The following is a 22,022-nucleotide window of genomic DNA, read 5'->3' as shown; positions in this document are numbered from 1 at the left end:
GTCCACCAGGATATGTGGCGATTACTCGTCCCTCTTTTCAACCAAACCTAACCTACTTCAGAAGGCAAATGTAGCACCACTATTAAGAAGAGCTCATCGTTGTTCTTTCATAATAGGACGTGGGCCTATAGCGACAAATTTCAAGGAATACTATATACCAAATTTCAGCCTTTTTGGTGGGATATTGAGGCTAAATCCTTCAAAATACCGGAAATCGGCAGGTACCTACCTGTGGGAACTATATGTAGACGTGGACCTACATATACCGAAAATTTTCAGGTAGAAAGTTGTATACCCCCAAGGAATACTAAATACCAAATTTCAGCCAAATTTTAGCCATTGAGGCTAAAACCTTCGAAATACCGAAAATCTACGGGTACCGTTCTATAGGGACAGTATGAAGACGTGGACCTATACCAACAAATTTTTGGTGGAAAGTTGTATACCCCCAATGGAACCAAAGTATAAAATTTCCGCCATTTCGGTGCTATAATGAGGCTTAAACCTTCAAAATACCGAAAATCGGAAGGTACCGTTCTAGGGGGGCTATATCAAAACGGGGACCAATGTAGCCCATATTTAATACCAAACATCCTGGGAGTAATAGAATTTTCCATAACAAATTATAAAGCCCTATCTTAAAAATTGCGAGCTGTATCTTGATTTAAAAATATGGACATGGCTATTTCAACTTAGAATTTTGTGGTCTAAAACGAATATTTCGATGTTACAAACGGAATGACAAATTTAATTATACCCTCCATATTATGGTGGAGGGTATAAAAAAACAAGGCTCTTATAGGCTTTAAATGGCTGTCTGAATCTTGGTTAAACTTTTATATTAAGGGACAATGACCTCATCTTGTCCACCACTTAAACAGAAATCACAAAAATGCCTTAAACTGACTGATATTATTATATTTCTCCTTTATAAATCTCCTTTCATATCAGAGGAGAACGTCTCGTCTTGTTTGCAAACAACCGTGTTATAATGGGGTCCCAACGAAAACTTCTCAACGAGATTGTTTCTTTGGTTACTCTTATATTTCGAGCGAACGATTGTTTTGACGAAGTTGTTGAAAGATATCTCAGTAACTAGGTCCGCGTGCACAACATATTGCCAAAAATTTGTGTGGTAAGTACCCGAACGAGTGGTCCGATGTAGTCAATTTTCGGACATAATCCGAGTCTGTAAGAAATAATACGATGTACAACGTTTGGACCATATCGCTTCCTCCCTTCGAGGGTTATCCTACGTACTACCCAGTTTAGTTGGTGACGGGAGGCTTTTTGGAGCCTTTGGACCATTATCTCAGGAAGTATGGACCTGCCTCGGAAAAAAATGGCGCGGCACAAGGCCCGCAAGAAGAACTTGTTGCAAAAAAGTTCAAAACGATGCGAGACGAGCTGTAAAGATGTATTTTTTCAACATTTCGTGTGAGAAGTACGCAAGGACATTTACAGTCTGTTTATGTATGTCGATAAGAAAATGAATACGTAAAAAACACAACCAAACTCGAGTGAGATTTTCAAATCTGTTTTTTGTTTTGAAGCAAAAGCAAAGGAAATAATATTTCCAAAACTAAAGTTTGGGTGTGTGTTCATATTCAAACCTGATCTACGCCTGGAAGTAATATTATATGTAAAGTTATGCACAAATCGGTTACTGCCTTCGACAGCTATTGTTCTCACCATTTTAGCGAACATTTTATTTCAATGTATATACCCTCTTTAGCCTAAAAGCTGATGGTATAAAATGTGTTAAATTCGACCCTCAAAGTGGAGGGTATACACTTTGGATTATTCGGAACTAATATGGAATTTTTAGTTTTTTCTGTTACGAAAATAACAATACCTACGATGTTAAGTGGAAAAGTATTTTAACCACTGGGAACCCCAAGTACCTAATTTTAGCTAATTCGGTCAGCTAAAAAAAATTGAAAATACCTGAAACCAAACGGGGGACTCTACCTCAACGTGGGCCTATGTCCACAACTTTTGCCAGAGAAGTTTGTCGACCACATGGAAACTTAATGTTACGTTTTTCGACCACTCGGAAATCTAAATGCCAAATTACAGTAAATTTAGGCCGAAAATGTGGCAAATTGGGCGGTACTGTTATATGGGGGCTAGCTATACCTAAACATATACCGATGTCCACAATTTTTGGTAGATAAGTTTTGTGACTACCAGAAACCATATATGCCAAATTATAGCTAATTCGGTATGAAAATGTGGCTTAAAACTTCAAAGTACCTCAAATCGGGCGTTACCTTATATGGGGTCAGTACTAAAACATGGGTCTTACTCCAGAATATTTAGTAGAAAGGTATGTGAACCCTTATACCTGATTATAGCGAATACAGTATGAAAATGTGCCCTTAAAACGTTAAAATACCGCCCGAGCATTCTTAATACGAAATTATAGCCAACTCGGTCTGAAAATGTGGCTAAAAACTTTAAAATACCTCAACTCGGGCGATGCCGTTATATGGGAGTAATACCTAAACATGGACCTATTTCCACAATTTTTAGTAGATAAGTTTTTTGACCTCTGGGAACCCTTAATACCAGATTGTAGCGAATTCAGTCTGAAAATGTGGCTAAAAACTTCATAAAACACCTCAAATCGGGCGGTATAGTCCATGTTTTGGAATAGCCCCCTTATAACGGTACCGTCCGATTTCAGGTATTTTGGCGTTTTTAGTCACATTTTTAGATCGAATTAGCTATAATTTGACATATAGGGTTCCTAGTGACCACAAAACTTATATTCAAAAAGTGATGGACATAGGTCGAGGTTTTGGTATAGCTACCATATAACGGTACCTCCGGATTTTCGGTATTTTCAGAATTTTACTTAAAATTTTTAACCGAACTAGGTGTAATTTGACATTTGAAGTTCTTAGTGGTCACCACACCTCTCCACCAAAAATTGTCAACATAGTTTCATGTTTGGATATAGCCCCCATATAACGGTACCACCCGATTTTCGGTATATTGGTGATTTTTAACTGAAAATTTTAATCAAACGTGCTGAAATTTGACATTTGAAGTTGTTAGTGATCAACACATATCTCCACCAAAAATTATCGACATAGGTCCATGTTTGAATATAGCCCCCATACAACGGTACCTCCCGATTTTCAGTAATTTGAGGATTTTAGCTGAAATTTTTAATCGGAGTAACTATAATTTGACATTTGAAGTTATTAGTGGTCGCCACACCTATCCACCAAAAATTGTCAACATAGGTCCATGTTTGAATATAGACCCCATATAACATTACCTCCCCATTTTTGGTGTTTTGAGGGTTTTAGCTAAAATTGTTTGCTGAACTAGATATAATTTGTCATTTGCGGTTCCCATTTGTCACAAAGCTTCTCCACCATAGGCTCTTCCAAAAATAAGCACCATATAAAAGTATTGACCGAATGAAGACATTTTAGGTACATTATCTGACATCTTTATGTACCCACTTAAAGTTGTGGACAGGAATGAAAACTAATTTTTCCTTTTAGTTCAGAATATTTTATGGTGGAGGGTATGAAAAGTTCGGACCGGCCGAACTTAACGCTTTTTTACTTGTTTTTATTTGTTTCTTTTTACTAATTCTTCTCTGTGTTTTGATAGTTGAGTTACAGTGTAATTGTTACACCACAATCTGAGGAGTGGTTTTTGGCGTAATTTGTGTTTTCTCTTCACATTTGTTGTGGTTTGATGGTATTCCTTATGTGGGGTAGGTGCTTGGAGGATGTAGTAGTTTATGTTTCTTCATTCAATTTGTTGTCTTCTTAGTTAGACCTGGCAAAACCTGACAATGTGTAGTATTTGTCAATGCTCATAATATTAACGTGACATTTATACCAAAGTTATTTGGAAAGTGTATACGAGAATTATATACGATCAAATCAAAAATTCCAGTAACTGGTTTTCTGGGCTGACAATAGTTTTTGTAAAAATTCTACATTATGATAGTTGCTACGAAAGGTATTGTCAATGATTTTTACAATATTGAGGAATTTCGCAAGCTGTTTTTGTTTTACAGCAAACGATATATTTTTTTGGGTTTACAATTGCTTGAACAAAACAAATTAATTGTTGGAACAAAAATATATATTGTTGTTCCAACAAAAGCGAAAAATATTTTTTCTCTGCGTCTACTCCTTGCATGTCTCCCTTGTCCCTTAAGGGATGTTGTGGGAATGTATGTATGTATGTGTACTCCTTGGTAAATATTCGCATCTATTCAGGACATCGATCGCTTCCTCATCCTTTCACGACCAAGCTTTGGACAGACAGATTAATAATACTTACATTTTAGTGATTTGATTCATTAAATTGTTGGAGAATATCTTTAATATGATTCGTGAGTTTGATTATGTTTACACCATTTAATCATAATATGGAATATTATTAGTCGCAATTAAATCGTGAATATATGTGTTTAATGTAAACAATAATCATGAACAATAATCATGTTTTGTGAGAAAATAGAATACACACATATCCATACAAACATATTTCATTCATATGGTTTTTGTTACACCTTAAAAACCCAAACTTGAAAATTGATGTTGTTATCTGTTTGTTGGATATTCTGTTAACGAGCAAACAATCTGTAATGGAAGGTTATCGGTCTCATTAAACTGAATTCGCAACATGATTTTTATTCGTTATTGTTTTTTTTTCATCTTTAAAATCGATCGCATAAACATCGATTTACAATCAATAACCTGTTAACTGGTCAACCTTACCCACTAAACTTGACGCCACTTTTACAAATTTGGAATAAAACAGATAAAACGTTGTTGTCTCTCTTGCCAAAGTGTAGTGTACAAAAGTCGCCACTAATAATTGACATTGTTTATTGTCAACTCCAAATGTTGTCGTGAATGATGTCCGTCTGTTGGCTTACTCATAGGTAGGATATTTTTTTGATGATTTAAAAAGACAAAATATTAAAAAGTCATACCCCCATTATTATAAGTCTTCTTTTGTTATAGTTTCGATTTACCGAACAGATTTATAGCGTTCCGGTTAACTTGAACTTAAAAGTGATGATTGAATTTCAAGGAGGAGCTTCTTGTCATTAACTTTCAATGTGAAAATTATATTTTTAATGCCTCCAAATTAGTTTATTTTGCATTTTCAAATCCATCAGATAGTAAAAGAACACATGTAATAATGGCCCATAGTGATATAAGGTGGTAAAAGAACAGATTTAAAAAAGTCATATGTTGGAGAAAATTCTAAATGTTTAAAAACTGTTGTCCATCAATGTAATTGTTTGTTAGTCTATTGGAAGAAATGTTGTTACTGCAATTGAGCGTGTTTTATGGAAAAATTTTTTAAATTACAGATTTTCATATAGTCGTAAGCACGGATTTTTGTTATTAGAAAGAAGAACTTTTAAAATCAAATAAATCATTTCTATATATGTAGATGTGACTTTGTGACATTATTCCACAAAGAAACTACCGACCTAACTTGCTTGTGATCAAAGTCCCACATTTGTTTTCAACGCAAAAAAGCTGTCTTGCACAACAGTTTAGCCCAGACGAATAAGTATGAACGCAAAAAAATAATAATCGGTTGATGACACATTTCATTTATAAGGGCATGCGCAGCACAGCAAGAGATCAACACTCCAGAAGTTGTATCTTCTATGTATGTCTTCTATATGAGTGATTCCGTTTATTTAATAAAACAATAACGTAACTTCCTACTACCTAATAAATGCATTCATATAAAAAATCATTTTCATTAGCTTCTGGTTTTGAAGATGGCTTCTAAAACTGAATAATTTAACACACAGCGTGCTATTGAAGGATCTCCAATACAACTTGCATTTAGAATTGAAATTTTAGTGTTAAGCTGGGTACACATTGTCAGTTTTTAATGTCGATATTTCGCAATTATCGATAACTGTCAAACCGTCGAGCAACCACAAAATATTTTGTGGTTGCATGATGAATGACAAAAATGAACGGCCACACTAGCAAGCAACAACAAAGCTGTCATTCAAAACTGACAATGTGTACCCAGCCTTACAGAACTTCCAAAGGCAAAAACGACTGAGAGTGTCCTGTTTTAAAATATTTTAATAATATAACTGAACGGGAAATGGAATTTTCCTATTTTAAAGTTATAACAATTTATTGTAGTCGAACTTTCTAGGTAAAGTAAATCTTCTTACCAAAATTTGCCAACATTGTCCACTTTCATTTTTCACAAACTTAACGAAATTTATTACGAAAAAAGCAAAAATCTCTTTATAAATGTCCTTACTAAAATCATAATTATAAAGTGATTCGATAAAAAAGCTTCCGCACAAAAAGCTTTTAAAGTTTTTTTTATTTTTCAGAAATTTTGACAATTGTTGAAGTCAATGTAAGCAGATATTTAACTGAAAACAAAGCATAGGGGCACACAACATAACCAAAATGGCATAACCGTTTTTTCTCACTAATCTTATTAACGTATTATAACATATATATCATTTTATATTATATGTAAATTTATTTCATATATGATAAAAATTAAAAGTGGTTTGTGCGGGACCTCATTTAAAATTTAAATGGAGTAAAAGTTATTTTCGTCATAAATAGGCAAACGGCCACTCATTCGTGCAACAGAAAATAATTTTTTGAGAAAAAAAATTTGTGCGGAACCTTTTTTATAATAAAATAGAATGGATGTTAGTTTAGGCATTAATAGGCAAAAGTTCATTCATTCTCACTGCAGGAAATCATTTTTGTGAAAAAATGCCAAAAAGTCATAACCCTAATATACAATTTCATACGGACAAAATTTGGTTCATCGAATTAATGGTTTTAGACCCCAAGTATGTTTGGACGAAATCCGTTTCAGATAATTTGGGGTCGATTTTACAATGTCCGTCCGTCTGGCTGTCTGGAGCGCACGATAACTCTCGAACGGATTAACCGATTTGGCCCAAAATTTGGCTTTCGCAATGTTTTGTACTAACATAGTTTAATTTCTAAGATGGGCCATATCGGTTTATTCTCTTGGGTACCTTCCCCAAAAAAGTTCAATTTTGTTCGCTAAGGTTATGCGCACGATAACTCTCGGAATGACTAACCGATTTGGTCCATACATGGATATTTCGAATATGGACTATATCGGTCCACACCTTCGGGTACCTCCCACACAAAATTTCGGAAAAGTTCAGTTTAAGATCTGCTCTCGAATCGTTTTGATTTTTGTTGTAATAACTTCGTTGCCCCTCATCGTCTTTCTGCTTGTCCTTACAATAGGTTGAAGTATAGGGACAAATAAGGGCGATTTTTAGGAATTTAGGATTTATCCGATTTTCCACTGTTGTTAAAAGACAGGAAAACTCTTATATTGCTTCATGGCATCTATAAAGCATTTAATTTCCATTAGGTGTTGTAGTGAAGCCTTTCCTGTTCCATTGCACTTCTTATGAGACGGTAGTATTGGCCTTGTACGTTGCACGTACAGTCATCAGTGCATCACTGCGACATCTCTATAAAGAGTCAAAGGATAACCTTATCATCAACGATATTTGAGCAGATTACTGCTTGATAACTTACAAATCCCTATCAGATATTTTGTATATATTGTAGCAAAAAAGCGTTTGTAGAGGAGCTAGATTAAAATCCAATCCTTCAACAATATAAATACTGAATTTTGGATAAGCTCGAATGTCCCAATCAAATCTTGTACTTCACTGAATACCGTCAGCCATCAATTTTATCTTCCACTAAAGCAGAGTTGTCTTTGCATTTGCTTTTCTCCCTCACGTACAGTGTGCGTGAACAAAAACAAACAAAAAGCATCATTTGGTTGTTGCTTTTTTCACTCATACATTCACACATGCATTTGTTTTGTTTGTACTTCTCTGATCGGCACTTCACTAAAGTAACTACTTTATAACCAGAATGATTCAAAGTTGACTCCAAACACCTTTTAAATTTCAAAAAACTACAACTACTGATTGAAACTTACTTACTACAGAACATTTGTTCCATTGACCGAACTAAGAAAAGATATCCAATTCTCTATGTTTAGTGCTTCGCTTTCTGGAATACCGCGCCTTGTCATCTCTTCATTCACTTCTTTACGCCATCTGTTCTTTGGTATAGCTCGTGGTTCATACGACGTCGATATTCACCGTCAACGCAAATCGGCCCGTAGACACACGAAAGGCTGTCTCCTTGTCTGAAACCTCTTTTGATACCGAACTGTTCGGAGAGGCTCTTTCCAATTTTAACTGTGGACCTAGTATCAGTTAAAGTCATCTTACAAAGCCGGATGAGCTTTGCGGGAATATCAAATTCAGACATTGCATGGAATATCTTTGATCGAAGGGGACTGTCGAATGTTGTTTTATAATCGACAAAAAGGTGATATGTGTCGATCTGCATCTTTTCGGTCTTCTCCAGGATTTGCCGCAGGGTAAATATCTGATCAATGGTGGACTTGTCAGGTCTAAAGCCGCATTGGTATGGTCCAATTATTTCGTTGACCATGGGCTTTAGTCGTTCGCACAATATCCCTGACACTATCTTGTAGGCGATAGGGAGAAGACTTATGCCCCCACAGTTGGAGCATAAAGTCTTATCTCCTTTCTTATGGACGGGACACAGGATGCTCAGGTTCCAATCGTCGGGTTCGCGTTCTTCCTTCCAGATGGAGCTAAATAGCTGATGCATACACCTTATCAGCGCGTCCGGTTTTAAACAGCTCAGCTGGTAGGCCGTCAGCCCCATGCTGCCTTATTATTCTTCAGCCGGTTTATTGCTGTCTTTACCTTATCTTGCCTGGGTGGTATACATTCAATACCATCTTCTAGGATTGAGCTTCGTCGACTTTGCTACTATTGGATACCAACAGTTTGGAAAAATGCTCTTTGCATATCCTTAGCACACTATCTGTATCAGTTACCAGATTACTTGCTGGTCTCTACAGGAGAATGTGCCAGTTCCAAGGCCATCAGTTTGATGTTTCACTCTTTGGTAGAATTTTCGGACTTCATTCTGTCTCCTGTACATCTCGATTTGTTCACACTCCCGCTTTTCCATCTCTCTCTTTTTCCTGCGGATAAGACGTTTATCCTCTCTCCTTTTCTCCCGATACATCTCTCGTGCGCTACGCGTTGCTACTGATTGAAAAGTAGCTCTATATGCCACATTTTTCTCTTCGGTAGCAGAACGACACTCCTGGTCATACCACGAATTCCTTTGTGGAGGTCTCTGGAATCCAAGTATGGATTTTGCGGCTGTTTGCATGGAGTGGGCAATATGTTGCCATTGTGTTGTTATGTTATCGGGACAAGGAGTGCTCGCATTAAGCAATTGGGCTAGTTGAGTGGAATATGATGTGGCTATCTGTTGTGTTTGCAGCCTATCGATGCCCAACTTCCGCGTTGTGTCTGTTCGCACTTTGTTTGCTACGTTTAATCGTGTACGTACCCTTGCTGCAACCAGGTAGTGGTCCGAGTCTATGTTTGCACCTCGGAACGATCGTACATCCAACACGCTGGATGCATGTCTTCCATCAATCACAACGTGATAAATTAGATTTCTTGTTCTTTGATCTGGCGACAGCCAGGTGCCCTTATCTAGCTTAAATCTGGTACTGCTAACTATGTACCATGTTTTTTGCAGCTGTAAAGTCTATCAGCCTCATACCATTGTCAGATGTTTCACTGTGGAGTCCGAAATTCCCGACTGTTGGGCCAAAGATATTCTCCTTTCCAATTTTGACATTAAAATCTCCTAGAATAATTTTAATGTCATGGGCAGGGCAACGGTCATAAGTTTCTTCTAAGCGCTCGTAAAATATATCTTTGGTCTGTTCGTCCTTGTCTTCAGTGGGAGCATGAGCGCAAATAAAGCTGATGTGGAAGAATTTTGCTTTTAATCAAATTGCAGTGAGTCTTTCATTCACTGGGGCGAAGCTGGAGACCAGATGTTTTAACCTCCGCCCAACTACAAATCCGCAACCAAACTCATGCTTTGTGTCATGTCAGCTATAATACAGTGCGTCACCGTTAGGTGTTGTTTTGACGCCTTTTCCGTTCCATCGTATTTGCTGTATGGCAGTAATGTCGGCCTTGTACTTTTCCATTAAATCTTCCAATGCGTAAACTGCACCTTCTCTATAAAGAGTGCGTACATTCCAGGCGCAGATCATGGCCCTTAAAACGTTTGCGGGGTTCGTGAACTTTAGAGGGGTTTGTTTTTCTTTTTTTTTGTTTTTTCATAGTAGGCTGTTTTTTCCAGTGGAGGGTTACTAACCCGACGCCCAAACCCAAGTTTTAACGTTCTTATGGGTGAACGCGCGGCACATGTTAGCTCACTACCTTTAATGGATGTTAAAGGCGGTTCCCCAGGTGACACGACGGGGAGGTCAGTGTCCACATGAGATGAAAGAGGGACCAAGATAAATCCTGGGCTTTGCCATGTTAAAACCGGTCAGGACCGTTCCTTGGTATCTTCCATCCTCTACCTCACCCTACTGATTGAAACTACAAATTGTAATTTTACGCCCATGCAATGTCGGGCTACAAAAGTAACAACATGAATTGTTGTTACAGAATGATGAGGAGGCAACAAACCAATCAGTTTCATATTGAGTAAAATATTCAGACGGCATTCTAATTCCTGTAGATTTTTAAATTTTAATTTCTTCCACACTCTCTTTTTTACCGTTAAATGCAATTATAAATAATAAAGTCAAATTTGCTTAGTGTATATCATGTCCTACCTCACACAAAATTTTATAATATGTATCATAGTATATTGTAAGGATCTATTTTGCTTTTCAAATCCCATAGTCGTTGTTTTAATATTTCATCCTAAATAAAAAAACTCCAACCCTCCTAATTGTAAGGATCTTCATACTTTAAACCAAAATATGCCAAACAAAGCATGGATTGGTCCATATAAACACTACAACATGTTGCCTTCGTATCTACATCTTTTTCAACAAACGACAAAAAAACATTTCGAAAAAAATGCTTTAATCAAAAAGTGTTATGGAGAAAAATTGAATGAATTTATGTTTATTAAGAAACGTTTACAAAAAAACAGGCATTCAAGCCTGCAAATGTAAATGCAACGAAATGCAACTATCAAAACAAAAATCATAAACGTTCAAATGTTGATGATGATGAATTTTCATGATTTAATTGTATACGTGAGTATGTGAGTACTTCTCACTTGTGCATGAACTCCATGAATATCCTTAATTTAAATAATTCGCATACAGACAGACTGACAAACACAATCGTCCCAATGCAAAATTCATTGTCAGCCCCTGTGTGTGTTGTGCATTGGAGAAATAGACGACGGCGGACGACTTTCAGTCATTATTGTGTCCGCATGTCTATCTGTCAGTATGTTCATTTGTCATAACACAACTCCACATTGGGCATCGTCGTACAACAAACAGAACAATAACATCAGGCAGCCGCAGCTCCAGCAGAAACCATTACAACGAGCAATAAAAAACATCAAAAGCACCAACAACAAATAAAATATGATTATACAAAAACATTGTGTATTCCAAAGTCTAAAGTTTAAATAGTGACAAAAGAGGTTTTTACCCATTTTTAGTAATCCTGAGGTCAATGTTGTTGTTATAGTATAGTTGAAGTCGGCGTCAGTGCACTGCATGCAGTCCATTGTTGTTGTCATTTTTTGTGGATTTAAGCATTATATTTAATTTTTTTGCAGGCATTTGATGTTGCTATCTACAGTGTACAACGACTGAATTATTATTGATGTTTCATGGAACAATAGTTGTTTATTTTTACATTTAAAACTTTTTAAAATTTTGATGCATACAACAACTCAGAAATAATAATGAGCAATTAATTCAAGAAACCCAAATGGAAATGTTTCGGTTTGAAGTGATTCTTGCACTCATTCTTTTGAATAAGTTATAATGCAGTCATGAAACTGTCATTACATAGAGTTGGTGAAGTTTTGGGCATTTAGTAGGCCTCATCAAGAGAACTATGGGCTTCCTAAAAACAACAACAACTATCAATTATAAATCAAAAAAAAACAGTGACGGCAACAACTGCTACATACTACATGTGCTGAGTGATTCCAGCCCAACACCATCATTACACTGTGCTACAGTGAAAATTTGCAGGGGTTCTAATGCATAAATTCAGTTTTGTGGGAGTCCACAGAAGACGAAAATACCTTTGGTTTCTTTGGGTCACTTCGGTTTTTCATTTTATAACGGTAAATGTAGTGAAAAATGGGCTTTCTTGGATTTTCAACTTTAAACGGACATTACTTCTTTTTTCCACAGCCGATTTGCACACACTGTTTTTTATTATAAAGGGGAGAGTAATGCCTTTCGAACAAGCCATAGATTTTTAAAATCGGCTAACAATTACGCAAAAGGTATCAATGTTTTATAAAGGAAAATATGAAAAAAACCAAAAAGTTGAAACACAAAAAATGACATAACGCATTCATTTTTCAACCGATTTCGTTGGTTTTTCCCATTTTGGAAAGCCAACTAAATTTCCTACTTGCTAACAGTAAATAATTGTACTGTTAGGTGTCGTTTACACAGCCTAGAGCACAAGGGAAAACATTTTACTGTTTTTTAATGCGTTTTTGTCACACTTAAACCACTATTACTTAGCCATTTGTTAACCGATTTTAAAAATCTATGGCTTGTTCGAAAGGCATTACTCTCCCCTTTATAATAAAAAACAGTGTGTGCAAATCGGCTGTGGAAAAAAGAAGTAATGTCCGTTTAAAGTTGAAAATCCAAGAAAGCCCATTTTTCACTACATTTGCCGTTATAAAATGAAAAACCGAAGTGACCCAAAGAAACCAAAGGTATTTTCGTCTTCTGTGGACTCCCACAAAACCGAATTTATGCATTAGAACCCCTGCAAAAAAATTTTGTCCACTTTTGTATCACAGTGTTATTAGCATTATTATTTTTTGAACAATTACGCATACCAATTTGTATATTTAGGGAACAATTCCAAAATCATTTTCAAATCTGTCAGGTATTAACAATATCTATATTTTTGTTTCCCTTACGCTTTAAGCCTTTACCCTTTTTATGTCTTCCATGATCTTAAAATACTTTGGCGCCACTGTGCTTCCAACAGCTAATGACTCAGCTCAGCTCTCATCTATATTTCTTTTCATTTCTAAGACTTTTCATGCTTTATGCCTAATACAGCTGATGGTTTACAACTTTCGATCTGTGTTGCGTAACACCACTTTTACATTACCTTCGAATGAAATCCCAGCGCGAATACAAAGACTATTATTGTTGTAAAGATTTCTTGAAGAAAATATGTTCTGTAACTATTAGAAAATAGCAAAATAGACTAAATCTATATTTTATGCACAAATGCTAAATAATTCCATTTCGTCCCGCTATAATATGGACATAAACTACATATGATCAAATGTGCTTGCATTACGATGCATTAAATTGAAATTGGTTAAATGGTCCCATACCCACTTTTCAACATCTTGGAACATTGTCCTACAGCATCGTTATATCTCCCATTCAAATCATACATACATTATTTCCCGAAATAAGTTCTGTGTTCACCAGATTTACCCATCATAAACTCCTCCCAATCTCACGGCGCACAGTGGTTCAGTATCCTTATTTCCTGGTCAAAACTCTGTATCTTTTGAACGGATAGAGATATTTTCATAATTTTTCGACAGATAACAATTTCAGCCAAATTGGGTCTAGTGGCTGCAGAGAAATTCAAAGTCAAAAGTAAAATTTTAAGTTTATTTTATATTTTGCATCAAAATATAAGTGTTTTGGAGTTTTTTCATATGTTCCAATCTCTTAAGATCGGCTAATATGGGCTGAAAAAGCGCACTCGCAGGTATTTTTATGCGAAAACGAAACTTTGTTCTGTGCTGTTCCTGAAATTTCTATTTCTTTCCCAAAAATTTGCAAAAAATTACGTATTTTCCAAAATTGGGAAAAAATTGTCATCTTCCACAACTTCCAAGATAATAGTCTAATGTTTTGGTTTCCTTAGTTTAAATGTGTTGCTATCCCATATGGATATAAACAATCGGTGACGAAAAAATTTGGGTTTTGGTCAGGGATTGGAGGCACTTTCGAGGCTTCTGTGGTCTTAGCCGCCTCCAGCGCTACTGCTATATTAGTTATGGTACTGCTTGCGACATCGAATCGAGACATCCCCGCTGCCTCCCTACGACAAACAACCTCAGCATTTTGCCCCACATGTTGTTGGTCATGGTTCCTGAAATTCTATTGGAACGGTGTCGGCCACAAAATCAGCGAAATTGTGTTTGTGGAATTCAATGCACATCATGAGCATCGGCATTCCGTACTAGGCATTGACCAGAGGCATGTAACGCACCGTATCACGGCTTCAGAGAGCTGCCCATGCGCTTTAGATCATCACATCATTTCCGGGACATCATCATGGCTACAGCCCCTTGTTACATTTACTTCTGGTCAAATAACCAAAAATAAGCCAAATTTCCCAGCAGAGTATAGTGTCACAGCTCACGAGAAATTGTCTGTTAAATGACTTGCGCTGGCATCCCGACCTCAGACCACCCTTCCTATAATCGTCTCCCTTAACAGACCAAACGACTTCATAACCACAAACTGCCGCAATTTTCTGAACCATGGAAAAACTGATTGGCAAGGGTTTAGAGAATTTGCCCATCACTGCTTCAGAGAGTGCTCATTCGCTCAAATTCTACAGCCGCTCGCTACATACCTGCTAGGGATTCGGGATTTCGAAATTCCTTTACCCGGGTTTTCGGGATTTTTCGGCGCTATAACTCGGATAGCTTAGGAATGGTATTTCCAAAGACCTAAAAAACACAATTTTATTTAAAATTTAAACTATAGATTTGTTCGATAACCCAAAAAATTGTACAATTTGTGCAACGTGTTCAATAAAAGGGGTTGCAAGAACTTGCAAGTACTTTTTACTTGCGAAGTTATCGAACAGACCTTATATGTTTTAAGAAACTCTCCTTGAAATTTTCCATTACGGAATTTTAAATTTACTCTTTATTACGTAATTGATCAATTATTCTTTCATCAACTCATTTAACAGTGGATTATTGTGGATAAAACCGCATTGAAAAGTAACTTAAAAAATCCCGGGACCTGGCAGAAAAACTCGGGATTCGGGGTTTGAGCGTTCCCGAAAAAACAGGGTTTTCGGGATTTTGGGATCGCCATTCATAATACCTGTAGAACGAATATCCGAATTTATACCCAATTTCCCGACAGTGGGCAGGACGGGACTAACAAATGAGCGTACTGAGCTTAGACGTAAGAACCTTAATGGTCCAAGGAGGCTAGAAACATAAGCTTTAAAAGTGGCTAGACCGCCTGAAGCAATGCAGCATTGGTTTAGGTAAATTGTTGGCAACGGTTAAACCACTCTCTGATTAGGGAATGAACGAAGATAGTATGGTCACAAAATGTAGCTACAATCTTTAAAATACCGAAAATCGGGAGGTACCCTTAAATAGGAAGCTATCCCCAAACATGGACCTACGTTGATAGTTTTCGGTGAAGATCTTTTGTGACCACTGGGAACCTCAAATGTCGAATTACAGATAATTCGGTCAAAAATTGTAGCTAAAATCCTCAAAATACCAAAATATGGACCTATGTTCACAGTTTTTGGTGGAGATTTTTTGTTATCACTAGGAACCTCGACTGTCATATCACAGGTAGTTCGGCCACAAAATGTATCTACAATCCTCAATATACCGGAAATTGGGAGGTACTGTTATATGGGGGCTGTACCAAAACGTGGACCTATTTTGACAGTTTCCGGTGGAGATGTTTGTGACCACTGGGAACCTCAAACGACAAATTACAGGTAGTAAGGTTAGAAATTGTACCTAAAGTCCTCAAAATACCAAAACATGGACCGATGTTGACAATTTTTGGTGTAGATGTTTTATGACCACTGGGAATCTCAAAGGTTAAAATTTTTTGCTACAAATACTTAAAATACCGAAAATCGGGAGGTACCGTTATATGGGGGCTATACAAAAACATGGACCTATGTTGACAATTTTTGGTGGAGAAGTTTTGTGATCACTGGGAACCTAAATTATCGAACTTCAGGTAGTTAGGTAAAAATATATGGTAAAAAAATTAGCTAGAATCCCCAAAATACCGAAAATCGTGAGGTACCGTTATATGGGGGCTATACCAAAACGATGGCCGATATAGCCCATCTTCGAACTTGACCTGCCTATGGAAAAAAGACACTCGGGTACAAAAATATAGCGCTCTAGCTTAATTATTGTGAACGCTAGAGTGATTACAACAGACGAACATGGCTAGATCGTCTTAGAATTTTATACTAATCAAGAATATATATGCATTAGATGGTCGCAAATGATTAGTTCGATGTGTTACAAAGAGAAAAACAAACTTAATACTATGGTGGAGGGTGTAAAAAGCTTAAGCTTCGCGTCGAAACTAGAGCAGATATGGGAAAACTGACCAAAACTTCAGGAAGAGCATACCGGGAATCCCTAGAAACCACTTGTATCTCCAAAAGTAAAAATGGCGTGTGGAACACTTAAGCATGACACCGACGTTTTGTTGATGCCCCACCTGTTTGGATGTTATCGCAATGGGCATCCCTAAGGCAATCCAGAGTTTTATTAATTTAAAATATGGTTGCAGCAACAATATATACATATTGTCCTTTACTCAAAGAGTGACACATCTCAAAAAATTAAGTTTCGAGAAAAACGCGTTCCAAGTTGGCGATTGAAAATTGACTTCCCAACTTAAAAAGATTATTACACAAAAAATAAAATAACTTTCTGTGCAAGATGAAGCATGATTTAAAGTGTTTTAGTGCTACAAAAGCTCAAAAAAGTTTTTATTGAACCAAACCCGCAGTAAATGAGCTATAACTCGTTGAGTTTTAAATATATTAGCATGAAAATTCGACACAAAATAAATTTGAAATCCTAGAAGAACTCATAAATGCCTTTTTGAGTTTTGCCACTCTTTGAGTAAATCAGCGACATGTATTTCTACAAAGTTACTACCAAGGTATCATCCCTCGGACCATATTATTTCTCCTTTTATTTTGTTTTACAAAATTCAACTTTAAAACTCTTAGGGCCATTAATCTTTTACTATCTGATGGATCTAAAAATGCAAAATAAACTAATTTGGAGGCATTAAAAATATATTTTTCACATTGAAAGTTAATGACAAGATGTTCCTCCTTGAAATTCTATCATCACTTTTAACTTTAAGTTAACCGGAACGCTATAAATCTGTTCGGTAAATCCAAACTATAACAAAAGAAGACTTATAATAATGGTGGTTAATCATTAATTCATTAAACGCGTCATAACTTAATGTGTGCATATATTGATCACGGGCCAGTGTGCTATCATTAGAATTAATAAATTTCCTTTACTATTTGAAAAAGAAAAAAAAAACTTTTGTCACATTTCCTCTTTTTGTTAAAATTTAATATTAATATTAAATTCTCATTAAATTTCAATAAATTCCACGTACTCTGACTGTAACATTTCCTTCTTAATTTGTTACGAAGGCGCCAGGCCACATCAAGCCATAACTTAATGATGGCGTGCTAGTTTATGATTCATTCAAGCGTAATTTACCTTGTCTGAGGCAGTGTCCATTTGCCATTTAGATTGTCAATGAATGAATTGTTTGTTGCCTTTGGGCAGAAATGTTTTTTATTTTTATGTGTTCTGTGTATGTGTGTTTTGAAAATTCCTGATCGTAAGAATGCAATATTTTTGCCTGCCATTATCTTTGATAATGCTATCTTTGCTATAAAATCGACAACAAATAGCCACTGGGTAACAAAACAAAATGTTCACATTTAAAATCTGGTTTTTTGTGTGTTTTTTTTTCTATAAACGCTTTTGAAAACTCTTAGGAGAACAAATTACGAATAAATTGTAATAATAATAATTTTTTGCTTATAAACATATTTGAGATTTATCATGGAATATTTTATTGAATAAAATGTACAGTCAAGAAAAAATTGAGAAAAATGTACAACTTATTTGAATTATTTTAATCCATTTCGTACTTGGTTTTTGATTTCTCGAACAGTAAAATCACTTTTTTCACAAAAAATATTTATGGATGAAAAAGGTAAAATTGTAAAAAAGTTTTAGTATGTAATATTAAGTCTCCCCCTCGATGGTAGGGGCACATTTTTGAAACCTTCATTTTTGGATACTTATTAAAATAATTTTAAAAAATTATTAAAAGAAAGAATTTTAAAAAGTAACAAATAAAAAAGTATCAGTCGGCTTTGCCGACAGAGATATACCCTCAGCCCATGTGAATTGAAACAGTTATTGGACATTTGAACTTGCCGACAAAAATGTGGATTAGGATTAAATTTTAAAAGTGTTGCGGAGGAGGTACCTAAATGACCTACATAGTCCATTATCGGTGTGGATCTTATTTTGGGGCTCATATCTTCTCGATAGATATCGCGCCCACTAGTCATTTCAGTGGGTCATCGTATAACTTTTTGTCCACTATGTCAGGAGGCATAGACTTCTCCACGGAAAATATAATATCGCTGTAAACAGGGCCATATCGAACAGAAATCCATGCCGAGATTTCCAAAAGATTCCCGAACAGACCCTAAACTGCACTTGGACACAAATGTTGAACTTTTGTGGGGGAGGTATTCTAAGGAGAGGACTGATAAGGGCCATTTTAGAAGTTTAACTAAATTCGGACAAAATGTTAGGAGATCCAAATTGCTTGACCCGTTCAAGAGACATAGTTCATACCATTTTAGTGACATTTTTAAATATTGGGGGAAGTTCCGGAAGCTGTGGACCGGTATTGCCCATCTTCGAACTGAAACTGAAGTTTAGACAAAATATGAGGAAGGCCAAATTTTGGACCAAATCGAGTGAGCAGTTCGAGAGTTATCGTGCTCTACAGCCACTACATATGGTGCCATAGGAGTTTTTACACCTTTCGAGCTGTTTTCTCAAGAAGTATAGACTTGCGCCTAAAAACTTTTACCTTCGGAATTGAGGCAGCGAATGCAAGTTGCTTCAACAAAAATCAAAGCGATTCGGAAGCAGATCTTAAAGTGAACTTATCCCAAATTTTGTGTGATAGCTACCCGAAGGGGTGGACAAATAAAGTCCATATTCGAACCTGATCTAAATTTGGTAGATATGTTTGAATGTGTAAAGTACCGGAAGGAGTGGACCGATATAACCCATCTTCGAACTTAAACTAAGTTTGGACAAAATATTGCGAAAGCCAAATTTTGGACCAAATCGGTTCATCCGTTCGAGAGTTATCGTGCGCACCAGGCAGCCAGACAATCAGACAGACGGACGGACATGGCTAAATCGACTCCAAATTGTCTGAAACACATGTCGTCCAAACACACTTGGGTTCTAAAACCATTATTTCGATGAGGCACATTTTGCCCGTATGAAAGTGTATATACCCTCATTAGCATAAATGCTGAGGGTATAAGCATTTTCTCGGGACGAAATGGGTTAATATGAATCCTTCTTTACTTGCTCTTTCTTCTATCGGCGCTTTGTATTCTTTATACAATTTATTTTAATATTTCGTAGATATTGAACTTAAATAACGGAAATATTTTTTTTTTTATTTTAGGTTATGATGTTCCTCCTCTATTGAAAAATCAAAGGTATGTGAAATCTAGTTTCAATTTAAGCTAGCATTGACTGAAATACTGAAAGCGATGAATTTCAACTCCATATTCTTAGTTTGCTCATATTACCATGACACGTAGTTTTTTTGGATAACTTTTCTCATAAACACTCCCAATATCCATGTGTGTGACCCCACCCACTTTAACAGGTTCTTTTTCGACTCCTAAAGTACAAGTGTGTGAAGTGTGACAATTTTATTTATATTCACAATTTATATAATCGCAAGTTATATATCCTTTCATGGTATTGAAAAGATTAAAGGATAAACTGTGGCAATCTGCTTGAAACCGATTTTGTTACTGAATTGTTTGGAGAGATGTCTTAAGAGATTTTTTCATGAAGGTATATGGTAAATAACAAAAATGTTTTGCAATAGATGAATCCGAGTTTCACCCTATCAGATTTCGCGAACTGTTAACATATTCTAGAAAGTATGACTACAATTCTTTAAAATGAAGTGTTATAGGAGGGATCCCATAATGTCGACCATTAAAATAAATTTTCGTGGAAGCTGTGTTGGCATCAATGTAGAAAAATGAGTAAAAATGGGTTGAAGCCAACAAGTTTTTTATGTTCCCATACGATTTCTGGCTTAACCTTACATTTTATAGACCTATCCGCAAAGAAAGAATCACAGAATACTCCATGGGCAACAAGATTGTAGTGTATGATTTTTCGATATATCCACTGCATCCACCTAAAATTGATGCTGACATTTTGAAGCCGGAATTTCGAGGTTTTTTGAATTTTTTTAATAATCCGGACGCGCAAGAAGATAATATTCCAAACTCTTAACACGATTATAGAACTCGTGATTTTACGTCGTTTGATGCATATCTCATGAGTGTGCTTCTTACAGCATCCTAGTAATTGGAGTCGAAAGGCCAAAATTTGATGCGTGAATTTTCTTACAAAACCTATTTTTTGCGTGTAAAATTTACAACTGTCATTCCATTTCCTTTGAAACCCGCGTGAATTTAGTTTTTTTTTATGCGACGGTTCTAATGAAGCCCTCCGCGATCGAATCCATCTACTAAAACCGCGGATATAGATACCTTGAAAATCGGAAAATCAGCAAAAATATATTTTGACAAATCCGCGTACTAAACCGCGATTTTCTTTAAATTTTTTTTACATAAATGGAATCCTTTACTGGCGATTATAATATTTGCGAAAACGCGTGTCACAAAAGAAAAGAGATACGCGAGTAATATGGGTCTCTCACAAAAAATTGAATTTGGAGGCACATCCGCGGTTCTTGAAGAATCTGTTTGAAATATGTGTATATACACGTATTTTTGATAGGACCTGATGAAACCGGATGCGCATCAAAATCGTATGCACATTGCGCGACTTTTACCAACTTTAAGGTTTTTTGCAGTGTATGATGCAACTGGCGGCACACAATGGCCCCTGACTGAAACATCGAAATATGCATAAATTTTGAAAGAGATTGATTCGCTGTATCCAAAAACGGTTGCGCATCAACCGACTTTAACTAATTCGCGAATAACAGGCTTTTTAATTTTAATATTAACTGAATGATTGTAATTTCAATATTACTCTTAATTTCCTACCCTTATAAGTTATCACAGTTATCAGTTAAACTCTCGCGATGGTAAACCATATTTTTTGATGAAGTTTTAACCGTATACATTCATTATTCTATGGGATTTTAGCGAAATAGTTGGAGAACTCCCAAATATTTTTTTTTTCTAATTTTTAGAATCAAATCAAAAAAATATTTGCAACAATATTTTCCAACAATAAGTTTTCTCTTTTGTTGTTGCTATAATATGCAATTTATGTACCCAATCTCTATAAATTTGGTATCATATTTTTCTACGCATTGTCTAGATTCCGCACATATTTTTTATTTTATTTTTTGAGGGTTTGTACGGATTCTGGGACAGGATAATTTGGATTTACTTCAAATTTGTTTTATTATTTGTTGATTTTCCGCGAAAATAATAATAAATTTAATAACTATTTAAACATCTACGAATAGATATGGAATGCTGTTAACGATTTATGCATACATTTTCTCATACCAACAAAAAAGATATTTTTAAATATTTTTTCTTTATATGAGAATAAAAACCGCTATAACTTTTGCGCGCATTGTCCAATTTCGTGAACGCGAGCAGATTTGAAACCGATTTTTTTTGCTTTACCTCTGTACCAAAAATCGTAGATGTGCTCGCAAAAAATTTTTTTAATTTTTTTCAAATGGAATTGTAAAGGAAATTTGTTATTCGCCATATATAATTTGCG

General features: G+C 35.9%; 1 protein-coding gene across 2 annotated transcripts in view; it reads left to right on the top strand.

Moving 5' to 3' along the window:
- LOC141403708 (uncharacterized) overlaps positions 1 to 22,022 on the top strand; it is a 254,034-nt gene that overhangs the window by 112,495 nt on the left and 119,517 nt on the right. For both annotated transcript variants that reach the window (XM_073986533.1, XM_073986531.1), the window contains exon 3: positions 19,690 to 19,723. The gene's annotated coding sequence lies outside the window, so the exon portion shown is untranslated. The remainder of the gene's footprint in view (positions 1 to 19,689; positions 19,724 to 22,022) is intronic.

This window comes from Musca autumnalis, unplaced genomic scaffold (genome assembly GCF_047663935.1).
Source record: "Musca autumnalis isolate F117 unplaced genomic scaffold, ASM4766393v1 scaffold_4, whole genome shotgun sequence".
Lineage (NCBI taxonomy): Eukaryota > Metazoa > Arthropoda > Insecta > Diptera > Muscidae > Musca > Musca autumnalis.
The sequence above is the reverse complement of the archived record's forward strand: the minus strand, read 5'-3'. Positions and strand labels throughout refer to the sequence as shown.